Genomic DNA, 14,035 nt, shown 5'->3' on the forward strand with positions numbered 1-14,035 from the left:
ACTACATGAAGTCAATACCCCTGGGCTCTGACAGTGAGAATTCAATAGCAGCTACCCAGGGAAGGTGAAAACCATAGTCAACAGGTCCAGTGATTCTTTCATAGGTAACTGAATCTTCAGATTACATATATACTGGCCCTGATGAATTTTCTAATTTCTATCTAGATTAAGGCATGTTAAATGGCTGGTTGGCAAGGATTATCTATGTTTGACTTAATTTGCATGGTGACAGAGATGAGGACTAACTAAAGCAAGCAAAGGTTTATTAGAATGTATAAAGTTTCTGTCATGTGATTTGGGTTTTGAAACATAAAATTATGCTTTAGGAATAACCAGAAATATTTTCCATTAAGACAAGTTAGGCTCATTGTTGCTACTGAAATGTTTTCCAAGCAATAATTATCATATATCCAATTCTCCACCAGGTGGTAGGATTAACAGCATTTTAAAAGAAAGCATGGGACAGCAAAGTCCAAATTTTGTTTACTCTTCATCTCTTCCAAAACCAAGACTGCTACTTTTAATAAAAATATTAGTGATGAAATGAACAATACACAATCTTCAGTGATCCAATAGAGAACCAGACTTGGGAGTCATGAAGACCTAAGTTCAATTATAGTTTGAGACTCTTACTAGCATGTGACCCTAGACAAGTCACTTAAGCTTTGTTTGCCTCAGTATCCTCATTTGTAAACTGGGGGTAATAATAGGACTTACCTCTTATGGTAGTTATGAAGATCAAATGAGGCAACATCTGCAAAGTGTTTTACAAACCTTAAGGTTCTATATAAATGCTTGCTGTTAATATTCTTATTATTAGAGTAAAGTGATAATAATTTTATAACTGAGACAATTAGTAGTAATTTAAGTTAGTTTAGTAGGTTACAACCCACACAATCTCCATTTTACAAATGAGGAAACTGAGGATGGCCTATTGAAGAGAAATGATTTATCTTATCTTTAACAGAGTTCAGCTTAGACCCTGTCTTCAGAAGCTAGTGTATGGCTTCATCAGAGGTGCCAATTTTTCAGCCCCATCAGATTAAGATCTAATTGAGAAATTCAGCAAAAATACATAAAATGTAATATAACAGAGATAAAGTTAATTTGTGGTTTTTTGAAGTCAACATGAAGCCTTTTAAGTTGTTGTTGTTCATTCTTCAAGAGAACCAAAGATACCACAAGTATGATATCTTGACTTGCTCCTGACTTGGCTTTAAGAGAGGCAGTTGCACAGTCATCAACCTCACACTCTCTTCTAGTCATTCAAGTCCAGTGACAAGACAAAAGTCAAGATTCCTGGCAATGGTCCAGGATGTAGTAGCTGTAAGACCTTGGCATGTACTATGTCTGGCCAAGCACAAAGCACTCATGCTACCTGCTTCAGTCTCTTTCATGACCCTTGGAACAAATTGTTCTCATCCTGAGTTTGATATTATCCTGCCTTCAATATCTCCATGATCTAAAGCCTTGGTTATTCATCAGAATATAGAGATCACTTTAATCTCTGGACACTGACTGATTCAAGGAGAAAACATATGAGATGGATGAGGAGGAAATAGCTCCTGTTGGCTGATGTTTCAGAAATGTCCTGTCGTGTGTGTGTGTGTGTGCACGCATGCACACATGTACACACATATGTAAATGAGGTAGAGCTAACCTTTCCTTAGGAAGCCTGTAACTTGCCCTTTTGTAACTCTGTCCTTACATTAAACTGAAATTTTTCTCCCTGAAAACCAAAATTCAAATCAACTCAATCAACATCTGTAACTCAGTCAGTTGAACTTCAAAAAAAAATATGGTGAACTTGACTTAAGTAGAAAGGTGGGTTGGAATCCAGGCTCTAAGATTCATTGGTTGGGTAACCTTGGACAAGTCACTTAATCCCCAAGCCTCACTTTTCTCATCTGTGAAAATCTATTAGATGTAACTTATTATTAAATCTCTAGGAATTAAAACCATTTCAAAGTGAAATAGCAGATCAGCAAGTAAGCGACCAAGCACTGTGCTAAGTGCTGAGAAAGGTGAAAAATTAGTCCTTGTTCTCAAGGGGAAGACAAGATACAAACAAGCTATGTACAGATGGGACATAGAAAGGATAAAGTGACAGCAGTCTCAGAGGGGAGCCTCTACAAATAAGGGAGAAGATAAGACTTTATCTGAAACATGAAAGAAGTCAAGGAAGCCAGGAGGCAGATATATAAGGATGAGAGTTCCAGGCAGTTGAGTTTTGTACATGTTCAATTTAAGATGCCTATGAGACATCCAGTAGATATTTGGAGATCTAATACTGGGGATCAGGAAAGAGGTTAAGGCTAAACAAATTGACTGGAGAATCATCTCCCTAGATACTGACTCAGGAGCTGGTAAGTACCTATTAATGTAGGTTTTCAAATATAAATTGGATAACATTTGTTGAAGATGTCATAGAGATGATTTGAAAGTCAGTATAGCCCCTGGCACATAAATGATTAATGAATGAATGAATGAATGAACCAATCAGTTGATTAATTCAACAGTCATGTTGTACTAAGTTACTTTGGTTGTGTCTTCTAGCTCAAAGATTTGATAACAATCTACAGAACAGATGTCTTTATACATTCAAAAGTAGATTTTCTCTCCTTTGGTCCAGTCTTCTAAATAAAGAAAAACCTGTTTGTTTGTTTTTTATTGTTTTTAAATATGTTTGAATTTCTCAGAAGATAAATATCTAATTAGACAAACTTGGTCTTTAATACAGAGTTGTTTCATGCACTATGGATAGAAATGATTCTTTGGCACTATTCCATTATATCTGGTTTATCAGCAGTCAGAATTTTTATTCTACTCAAATGTTTCCTTCTAAGTAAATATATATGAAGGTAATTGTGGACAACCATGGTCTTCTGGTTGAATATGTATTTAAACTAACTATATTGAAGCAGTGTTGATTCAATTGGTGTCTCAGGTTAATGTTCACTTTTTCTTCTTGGAGATCATCTTCTCCAACTCCCTCATTTTATAGATGAGAAAACAGAGGTCCAGAGTATGGAAATGACTTGCTTAAAGTCTTGTACAACAAGGACTGAGACCCACATCTTTTGACTCAGAAACTATTCCAAAGCACTACTCTGTCCTTTTTAATAAAGTTTCTCTCTAAGAAGAGAGATGTTTAATAGATATGTATATCTATATGTATATATGTATGCATATGTATATCTCTTGCCTCTATGTCTAACTATCTTTATATGTATATATTTCTAGTTGGATGGAAAGATAGACAGATAGATGGACAGATAGTTATATTTAATCAAACCTATGGGATTCATCAGTCTGGGGGGGGCTCCCATTAAAGTTTTTAAAACTCTTATGGGTAAAAGGAAAAGCTGAGTGAAGGATGAACAATTTGATTTCATAGTAAAAAAAAACCAATACAGCCAATCTCAAGTTTTAACACTATCAATTCAGAATAATCAATAAAAGTTTCCTTTCTATAGATAGATCAAAAATAGGCAGGGGAGATGGGGAGCAAGATGGGGGGGCAGGGAGGGGTGGAGGAGAGAGGGAAGAGAACCTATAGCAAAGGACAGATCATATCATGTCCTCTAGATTTATAGCACCCTTTGAAGAAACTCCTTTCTCTATAACTTCCTTTATTTCTTGTTTTCTTCAATTAATAGTCTTTGAAAGGGTCCTGGTCCACTGAAAGATTTTTAAAATTTTATTATTTATTTTTAACATTTAAAAAAAATTTAATTTCCAAATTCTCTCTTTCCCTCCAGCCTCCCCTCCAACCATTGAGAAGGCAAACAATAAAAACATGTGAAATCATGCAAAATAGATTCCCATACTGTTGCAAAAAAAAATAAATAAAACCTATAAGGTGAAAAAAAACATATTTCATTTGCACTGATGTAAAGGATTTGAGGGCTCTGGCTCTAATTTTATTATTCAATAATTCTGGTGATTAATTTTATGGTACAATGGTGGAGCAAGGTTCAAATCCCTTGAGAAAAGGCAACTGTTAAGCAAAGTAAAAGGCTATTAGCACTGGAGATCTTAGAGATTATCAAGAACAGAATTTAGAGATAGATTTAGGGACTTGGAAATTTACCTGGAGCCCTGAGAAGTTAAGTGTCCTACCTAGCAATGTTTGAATGGATATCAGAAATGAGACTTAAGATTTCACAACTGATCATATACTCTGGATTAAAAAAAAAGTTGAAAAACACAGGGTACATGACAGAGCCTAGGGGCATTCCACTAGATACCTCCATTTTAATAATTCAGCAACTCTGAATTTAGTCATTCAAGCATAAATCTGTATTCTCCTATGACCTACCATTTTGTACACAAGGATAGCGGGAGAGATTGATAGACTTGTTGGATTCCTTTTTGAATCTGTTGTGGATTAATAGGTTGTTGAAGCTTGAAAGAAATCAAATCATTTCCTCCAGAGATTCTTCACCTTTCTTGTCTTGAACCCCTTGAGCAGTCTAGTCAAGGCCAAGTATGTGTTCTTTGAATCATATTTTTAAATTCATCAAATAAAATACAAAGGATTAGAAAGGAAAGAAATTATACTGAAATACATTTTTCAAATTATTTTTATTTTAAAAGTTCATGGACTCCATGTCAAGAACCCTTGAATTCTAGTACAACCCCATCATTTCATGGCTAGTCAGTAGTGACCTAGGAATTGAATCCAGATCTCCTGAGTCCTAGTTCAATGTATACATTCTGAAAAAAGGGGGATCCAGAGCTTGAAGGACCTTAGACCTTCTATAATTCTATCCCTTTTATTTTACTGGGGGAAAAAAAGATTCCCAGAGATTTCAAGAAACTTGCCTGAGATCACATATGTAGTAAATAGCAGAACTGTAATCAGAATCGAGGGGCTCTGATTTCAAATTCAGAGCCCTATCCACAGGACCTAGGAATTCACATCCTCTAGTTTAACATAACTGGCTAATCCAAGAACAAGGAGACCCCAAGTCCTGAAGCCCAACACAGATAGTGGCTAGAACTCTTAAGATCTAAAGAATCTGTTAGATCTCTTCACACCCAAAAGGGGGCAGACTACTGCTGTTTTCTTGAGTAAAGTCTGTAAAACTCTTATGTGCTAAAGGAAAAAGCTGAGTGAAGGATGAACATTTTGGTTTCATAGTAAAAAAAACAGTACTGCCAAGCTCAAGTTTTAACACTGTCAATTCAGAGTAATCAATAAAAGCTTCCTTTCCATAGATAGAACAAAAAGAGGCATTGGGAGGTGGGGAACTGGGGGAGGGGCAAGGAGTGGTGGAGGAGAGGGGGAAAGAGAACCTAAAGCAAGGGACAGATCATATCCTGTCCTCCAGAGTTACAGCACCCTTTGCAGAAACTCCTTTCTCTACCTTTAGTTGTTTCCTGTTTATCTCAATTGCAGGAGGGGGGTTAAGGTCATCAGCCTGACCAAGTCAAAAAAGATCAGGATCTGAAATCCCACCAAAAGAGTAAATAAAGGAAGAGACATGTTTTGGATTTGCTATGATTTGGGCTTGAGTTTTTTTTCCAGAAAAGTTGTTCCCTAGCCAAAGTATCCCCCCACACCCACTTCAGAACAGCTAGGGCAGAGTATATGTCTCCTGATCTGTAGGCTGTTGCCCTGCCTGGAAGTAGAGGTATTCAGCTTGATTCTTTCAGGTTAAGAAACTGTCCTTGACTTCTCTCCAAACTCACTCCAGAATTTCTGCCTCTGTAACTTTGGGGATGCCGCCCCCTACTTCAAGTCAATACACACAGAAAGATAAAAAAAGCAATACCTAGAAGAACCCCGGAGGGGCAGTCTGCTTTAATCAAACTGGGATCCTTCTCTCCTGTCTCTAGTCTGGTACAAGATGGCTACTTCATGGGATCAAACTGGATCCAAGGGTTGAAGCTGGGTGTGTATGTGGTGGAATCGAGAATACAGAACTCCAGTTATTCTTTTAGTCAAACTCAGGTACAGAATTAAGAAAAAAAAAAAAAACAACCACCATCAAAAAACAAACAATAAAAATTCACTTGCATCCCTATCCAGATATCCTTGCCATTTCCTCAACTTTTCTTCTCTTCTCCACACTTCAGTCCGGGGATACCTAGAGGATCATGTGTGCCTTTTTCTATATCACTATAGGGCTAGAAAAAGGAGTTATACAGAATCTAAAGACTAGAACCGACTTGGATTAAAGAAGACCCATGTACACACCCCTCAAACAACCCAGACCTCAATGAGGTAAGTATGTTAATGGACTTAGGACAAGGAAGACACTGGTACCTCTAGAAAGGGGGATCTAAAGTCCAGAAAAGTAAAAAGCTGCTAGGAAAACTTGTTCTAAAAAAAAAAAACCTTAATTACCTATATCTGAGAAGCTAATAAATGCAAATGTGACCTTGGGCAAGTCACTTCTCACTTCCCTGAACCTCACTCAAGAGATGAAAAAAGAAGGGGTTCTAAACTAGGCTACTATTGGTCTTTTGGTAGAAACTCTTTGCAGTGTTTCTTTGTTTTCCAAAACCTAAGTTCCAATTTTTTTTCCCCTGGAGCCCAAACATTTTTCTGGAAACAGGGAAGATAGAATAAGTCCCGTTTTTACATTTTCTGGAAACAGGGAGGATAAAATAAGTACCATTTTTTGCCAAAGTCCAACAAGAGAAATTCACATTTGCAAAGAAAGCAGTATAAGGTAACAAAACACGTTCCTCAAAATAACCCTAGAGGCAGATAGCATTAGATAGAGTTATGAGGGTTTGCAAAACCAAAAACTAAGTAGAGAGATTAAGATTTAAGCACGTGGTCATACAGTCCAGAAAGATAACATACTTAGAGCTAGAAGACGCTTTAAAGGTCAGGTAGTCTCCCTCTTTTTCTTCACTGATGGGAAAAGTAAGATTGAGAGAGAAGTGATTTTTCAAGGTCATTTCAGATGGTCCTTGAATCTGGAACTTGACCAAATAAACTTTGTTCAGATCTGCATCCGTAGAATATTTTCCCCCAAAGAGATTTCCCCTCTTTCTAAACAAATCGGGAGCAACCAAGAACCACTGGTGTCTACACCCTGTTAGCTTCCTCAGGCATTAGTTCTAGGAATCTTCCTTCCTTCTCCCCCCCCCCCCCTTTAATGGGGTTGGGGGAACATGGTAGTGGGGTCTTGCTGGTTCATTTTTTTTTAAATAAAAGGGGGGCAGGGAAGAGCAAGGATGGAATAGGGATTTCGGAGTCAACCCCCTTAAACCCCCTTCCCTCGGGGATCGAATGGAGGAGTTGAGAAAAGAGAGACGGCAGAGTCTTTACCTGTGTTGAGCCAGGAGTCAATCCGAACCTTCGGATCTGCACAAAAACCCAAAGCAGAAGCCAGATCTGCCCCGCTTCTCGTGCAGGGAGTTTCCACCTCCCGGTCCCCTCGGTCTGGCCAGCCCAGAGAAGTCAGCCTCCACAAGTTGCGCCACAGTTGGGCGCTCCCAACCCCAGCTTTCGCGGGGTCACAGTACGGGCCTCCACTGGCAGGCAAACAGAGCTCAGAGTCCTCCCCCCGAGGAAACCAAACTCCAGGGCAAAAGAGATAACGGGGCTGGAGGGAATGGGGAGGGAGGGAAAGGGAGATAAAAAGAAAGGGCAGGGGAACAAAGTTGCTAAGTGCCTGGGCTTTGCGGGCTTTTCTGAGCTGCCGCTTCACCTAACGGGGCTGGGGCGGGCGAGGTCGAGTTTGGGGTGCAGCAGAGGCTCACTTTGGGTTGTCCAGCTACTCTAGGCGAAGTCCCTTTCCCACTTTCCCTCTCCTCCCGCCCCTTCCAAGGTCAGGACGCACAGACACCCCACGCTCCTCCACCCGGCCGCCTGAAGTCCCAGGAACGGCGTTCCTCCCCCACCCCTCCGGCAGCGTGGAACTTGTCATTTCTGCCCCGAGTGGAAGGGCGCGGGGCCGGGAGCTTTCACTCCGCCTGGCCGAAGAGGGCTTTGGGGGGGTTTGGCTGTTTGGAGAAAGAAGCCGAGCTGCGCTGCCTTCTCTCCCTCCCGCTTCCAGCACGCTGCCGTCCGCGCCGCCGCCGCCGCATCCTGTCCTAAAGAGCCCCGGGCTCGGGGGGCAGACGGTGGGCTTTCCATCTCTGCCTTCCCCTGGCATCACTCGGGCATCCCAGGAAAAAGGCTTGCGGCGAGGCTTCCCTGCTCTCCCGGGCACCGGTCTGCCGGAGGGGGCAGAGGGAGCCGCCTCCTGCGGCACCCCGCTCCAGCCCACCCCCGTTTCCCCGTCCGGCTCCCCCCGGGGCTGTTTGCTGCGAGTTGCCACCCTGTGTGGGGCTCGCTCTGCCCCCTCCGCAGCCCGTCCGCGGGTCCTCAAAGCCCGGCCCCCCGCTTCCTCACGTCTCTCCGCGTCCTTCGCGACCCGTGCCCCTCTCCGTTCCCCCGGCCTTTCCGAGAACCTCCAGAACCCCGGGGTCCCGGCTTTGGGAGCGAGCGGCAGCACGTCCCGGAGAAGGAAAGCCTGGGGGAGCCGGTCCCTGGACTCCTCTCTCCCCCGAGTCTCCCTCAGCCCGAGCTCCGCCGTGGACCCCAGGGCGCCCCTCTCCTGCACGCAGGCGGCTGAGCCGGCGCCGACACTCACCGTGGCCCGCGGCGTGGAGAGTTTCGTGGACTGGCCCGGCGGGGGGAGGGGTGTGGATGGGGCGGGGGGTGTGAGCCGGAGAGGGGGAGTGAGGTCCCGGGCCCTTCCGTGTCTCCCTCCTCTCTCTCCTCCCCGTGGTCTCTCGCTCTTTGTCTTTGCCAAGTGTCGAAACTGTCAGGCATAGTGGGGGAGTAGAGTGAGCCGGAGCCCGGGGAGCCGAGGGGCGGGGGCGGGGCGGGGCCGGGGGGCGCCGCCTCCGGAACACCTTCCCCCCGTAGAAGCGGCGGAGGGGCGGGGGCGGCCCGGGGTTGGGAGACACTGGGGGAGGAGTCGGCTCCCTCCCGCTAGCGGGGAGCCTCACTGGGGAGAGGAGGGAGGAGAGAGAGAGAGAGAGTGAAAGAGAAAGTGAGAAGAGAAAGAGGAGAGAGAGAGAGAGGAGAGATGAGAGAGAGGGAGGAGAGAGAGAGGGAGAGAGAGAGGAGGGAGAGAGAGAGGAGAGAGAGAGAGAGAGAGAGAGAGAGAGTGAAGAGAGAAAGGGAGTGAAAGAGGGAGGGAAGGAGGGAGGGAGAGAGAGGGAGAGAGAGAGAGAGAGAGAGTGAAAGAGAAAGGGAGTGAAAGAGGGAGGGAAGGAGGGAGGGAGAGAGAGGGAGAGAGAGAGAGAGAGAGAGTGAAAGAGAAAGGGAGTGAAAGAGGGAGGGAAGAGGGAGGGAGAGGAGGGGGAGAGGAGAGAGAGAGAGAGAGGGAGTGAAGAGGAGGGAGAGGGAGGGAGAGAGAGGGAGAGAGAGAGAGAGAGAGTGAAAGAGAATGAGGGAGTGAAGAGAGGGAAGGAGGGAGGGAGAGAAGGGAGTGAAAGAGGGAGGGAGTGAAAGAGGGAGGGAGGGAGGGAATGAGGGAGGGAGGAAGTGAAAGAGTAAGGGAGGGAGGGAGGGAAAGAGTAAGGGAATGAGTGAGGGAGTGAGGGAAGGAGGGAGGGAATGAGTGAGGGAGTGAAAGAGTGAGGGAGGGAAAGAGAGAGGGAGGGAGGGAGGGAAAGAGAGGGAGGGAGAGAGGGGAGTGAAAGAGAGAGGGAGTGAAGAGGAGGGAGGGAGGGAGGGAAAGAGAGGGAGGGAGGGAGAGAGAGAGGGAGTGAAAGAGTGAGGGAGTGAAAGAGGGAGGGAGTGAAAGAGGGAGGGAGTAAGGGAAATGGAGTGAGGGAGGGAGTGAAAGAGTGAGGGAGTGAAAGAGGGAGGGAGGGAGTAAGGGAATGAGTGAGGGAGTGAAAGAGGGAGGGAGGGAATGAGTGAGGGAGGGAGGGAGTGAAAGAGTGAGGGAGTGAAAGAGTGAGGGAGGGAGAGGAGGGAAAGAGAGAGAGGGAGTGAAAGAGGTGAGGGAGAGAGGGAGTGAGAGAAAGAGGGAGTGAAAGAGAGAGGGAGGGAAAGAGAGGAGGGAGGGAGGGAGAGAGGGAGGGAGGGAAAGAGAGGGAGTGAAAGAGGGAGGGAGTGAGAGAGGGAGGGAAAGAGAGGGAGGGAGAGAGGGAGGGAGAGAGGGGAGTGAAAGAGAGAGGGAGTGAAAGAGGGAGGGAAAGAGAGGGAGGGTGGGAGTGAAAGAGTGAGGGAATGAAAGAGTGAGGGAGGGAAAGAGTGAGGGAGGGAAGGAGGGAAAGAGTAAGGGAGGGAGGGAGGGAAAGAGTGAGGGAGGGAAAGAGTGAGGGAGGGAGGGAGGGAAAAAGTGAGGGAGTGAGTGAATTTGAGACAGACTAAGGAAAGAGACAGAAACAGGAAAATGACTGTGGTTGTGTGTGTGTGTGTGTGTGTGTGTGTGTGTGTGTGTGTGTGTGTGTATGTGTGTGCGCGCGCGTCAGACACAGAGACAGTCAGAGAGACAGAGACAGCGAGAATAAGGCAGAGAATGGGAACCTGAGGGGAGCGTGCCACTAGTGTGTAACAGACACGCTGAGACTTCCTCCTCCTCCTCCTCCTCCTCCTCCTCCTCCTCCTCCTCCCCCTCCCTCCCCCCCCCCCCCCGCCCCCCAGCCCCGGCTCGGCTTTCTTTCTGGGCCGGCTTCCTGCAAACCTAATATAGCACTCGGGGAGCCACGTGGATGGGAGGGAGAGAGCCGAACACCTCGGGGCTGGCTCCTCCTCAGCTGCAGACGCAGGCACACACTCAGACGTAGCTGCACACACGCGTGCACACACACATGCACGTCCACAACAGCACGGGAGGAGCTGGCGTGGGAGGGCTAGGGGCCAGGTGGACACCGGCTCTGGACAGGAGTGGGGGCGCGCGCGTGGGCAGACACGCACACACAGACGCGCACACAGACACACACACACACACGCGCGCACACACACACACACACACACACACACACACACACACACACACTCTCACACCCGCCAGCCCCTGCAGAGATAAGAGCTGTCAAGTCCCCCGGGGCTGGCCTCGGCTGATAAGCGCGAGGGGTCGGGAGGCCCCGGAGCGGATGGGACCAGCTGGAGACGAGACCCGAGACAGACGGGGCCAAGCGGCGGGGAAGGGCTGGGGTGCTGACGGTGGAGGGGGGCAGAGAGAAAAGGGAAAGGGGGAGCCAGCGGGCAGAGACGAGTCCGGGAGTGAATGACTAAGGAAGCACAGAAGAAAAGCTAGCCATCGGCCAGGCAGCGGCTTGTTCCTGGATGTAGAGGGACCAGACTCGCAGTCGTGCCGGTGAGACAGACAGAGAAGGAGGCGGCGGCGGAGGGGGAGCCCGGCCGGAGGAGGGGAGGGGGAAGAGAGGAGGTGAAAAGTTTGTCCGGCCCCCAGCCTTAGTCCTGCTCCAGTCTCAGCCCTAAACTGAGCTCTTTTCCATGCCCCCCCCCCCCAGAGATGCCCCTTCAAAACCACTGTTTGGGTGGACTTTTTTTTTTTTTGGAGCGGGGAGAGAAGAGCGGGGTTAATTTTCTAAAGATTAGGGAGTCCCTTATGAATTAAAAAGGAACAATTTATAGGTGCAAGAAAAATCCTGCTCCTATCTGCTGGCTATGACATTTGCCCAAATCATACTCATTTCTTGCATGAGCAATGTCATGGGGTGGGGGTGGGGGGGAGGCCAGGCTTAGTAATAAATTCTTCCGACATGAATTGCTTCTGTAAATCAATTTTAATGAGGGAAAGGGGAGGAGAGGAACGGGCCCGGCAGACAGACACACGGAGATGGGGAGGCCCCCACAGACTACCAAAAAGTGAGAAACGAGAGCAAGAGCGAGGTGGAGAAATATAAAGACAGTGATGTGTTGCGGGGGAGCCAGGAGGAACAGAGAAGGAGAAGGGAAGCCCAGGATCAGAGGAGAGAGAGAAGACCACGGATCCAAGGGGAGAGCACATTTTCCAGGAACAGCCAAACCTGGAATGTCTAAGGCGCTAGAATGACTAAGCTCCCTTCAGCACTCTGAGAGTTTTGTAGTTGTTGATGTTTTGGTGGTAGTGGTGGTGATAGTATTTTTAATTTTTTTTTTTTAGCTTTTTGGACCCCTCCCCTGGAGACATCCTGAGCAGTCATTCTTTCGCCTTGAGACAAGAAAATTGCTTTCACAGGAATTAGATAAAAAGCCAGTCCCTCCTCTGCCAGCTTCCCAAACTTCCTGAATAGTTACCAAAGGCTTTTTACCCTGTGACTAAGCTAACTTCACCATTCCCAGAATTTCCTCTGTATTTGGAAAGGGGGATGGGGTAGGTGGATGATGAGTTAAGAGATTTACTATTAGGAACAAGGACTACATTGCACTTCTGAGATCGACACTTCAGCCATTTCATTTTCCAGATGGATTAATTTTTTTTTTTTTTAGGTTTAGGGAAATCCCGTTAAAGGGCTGGCCTAGTGGATAGAGTACATGATCGGAACTCAAGAAGATAATGAGTTCAGAATCCAGGCCTCTGACCTTTAGCTGTGTGACAATTCACTTTTGTGATTTCCCTACCTATAAAATGGGGATATAATTGCAACTTATTTCCTAGGGTGGTGAGGATCACAGGGGAGAAAATGTTTGTAAAATGGGATCAGCATATAACAAACTTTCAACATATTCACTTATTATTAAGGACATGAAAATATTTACTTCCTCTAAAATAGAAGTAGCACTTTACGTTCATTGTCTCATTGATTCTGGCAACAAACCTGTGGAGTAACTATCTTGCAACTATTGTCTTCTTACAATTGTAGAAACTGTGTCTCAAAGAGGTTATAAGTGAGTAGATTGTGAATCACAGGTAGTAAGTAGCAGAACCAGATCTTCTGGTCATTGGGATCATTGGATTTAGTATTATATAGATTCTTAGAGATCGTCTCGTCTAATCTAAACCTTTTATTTTATAGGCTTAGAAACTGAGACTCAATGAAGCTAAATTACTTTACTAAGGTAACAGAAGAAATAAAAGTGGGAGAGACAGAATTGGAATACAGGCCTTGGGACTCTAAATCCATAGCTCCTGGACATGAGATGTCTCTAGCCTCAGCATTACTTCCTAAGCAGGTAGTTAAAGTTTTATAAAGTATTTCCCTTTAAAATTATATGACTTCCTCTGTACATTACTACAATCAATCTTTATTCCAGTACATTTCTAATAAAAATGGTATTTTCACTCTATTGCTGGATGATCCTCTTTCTTCCTGAAAGGTCTATATTTCAGGAAGGGAAGATCCTGATGAAGTCAGAGCATGGAGTATTTCCAGCAGCAAGTTTATTAGATATGCATATAAATTTTATATATTATATATAGGTTTGGTTCTAACTACGGAGTTCATTCTGTACATGCTTCAGAATGCACACTTCCAGGGCACAACTGGTAATACTTATAACCAGGAGTGCCTGTACAAAGAGTTCTCTTAAGGTTCTGTAATTGATTAAGTGTTCACTTTTCCCACATGCTCAGAGAAATAAGAAAAGCTCTTAGTAATGAAAGTTTTAAAAAACTGATTTATTCCCATCATAAATTTTATCCTTCCCCTCCCCCACCCCCAATTCTTGACACATACAAAAATGGAAACCTCCTAATGGGCTTTAATCCCAAACTTTTGATTATGCAGAAAAACAAGGGAGAACACTGGTTTCTTAACTGTTACAAGTAAGCACAAGTAAGACACACAAATGTGTCTTTGCAGGCTTTGATTCCCCTACCTAATGGCAGCACCCCTAAGTCAGAAAGTTTGATTTTGGACTTCTTGAAAAAAAATAGCTGCCATTTGCATCACCTTTTAGAGAGTGCAAAGACACTTCATGTACATTATTTCAGGTAAACCTCATAACAACCTGTGAGGTCGGCACTACTATAGCTGCTATTATCCTGATTTTTTTTTTAGATGAGGAAACCCAGTTCAGTCATTTGGCCTGTAAGCATGTATTTGGTTTGGGGGCTGTTTTTTTTTTTGTTGTTGTTGTTTTGTTTTTTTAGGTTTTAGCAAGACAATGGGGTTAAGT

At 45.2% G+C, this 14,035-nt stretch overlaps 1 protein-coding gene and 1 long non-coding RNA gene across 5 annotated transcripts in view; one reads left to right on the top strand and one right to left on the bottom strand.

Annotated features, from left to right (window-relative positions):
- Positions 1-8,809, bottom strand: part of ST3GAL1 (ST3 beta-galactoside alpha-2,3-sialyltransferase 1) — a 117,202-nt gene extending 108,393 nt beyond the window's left edge. For 2 of the 4 annotated variants that reach the window (XM_074202528.1, XM_074202525.1), the window contains exon 1: positions 5,781-8,147. The gene's annotated coding sequence lies outside the window, so the exon portion shown is untranslated. Of the gene's footprint in view, positions 1-5,780; positions 8,148-8,600 lie in introns of those variants that run through there. The other 2 variants (XM_074202526.1, XM_074202527.1) reach the window with 2 other exon arrangements.
- Positions 8,810-11,142: 2,333 nt separating this feature from the next.
- Positions 11,143-13,579, top strand: LOC141503357 (uncharacterized). Its single transcript, XR_012472824.1, has 2 exons — positions 11,143-11,288; positions 12,081-13,579. It is a non-coding gene; the product is annotated as an uncharacterized LOC141503357 (long non-coding RNA).
- The last annotated feature ends 456 nt before the right edge of the window (positions 13,580-14,035 follow it).

This window comes from Macrotis lagotis, chromosome X, assembly GCF_037893015.1.
Source record: "Macrotis lagotis isolate mMagLag1 chromosome X, bilby.v1.9.chrom.fasta, whole genome shotgun sequence".
In the NCBI taxonomy this organism is placed as follows: Eukaryota; Metazoa; Chordata; class Mammalia; order Peramelemorphia; family Peramelidae; genus Macrotis; species Macrotis lagotis.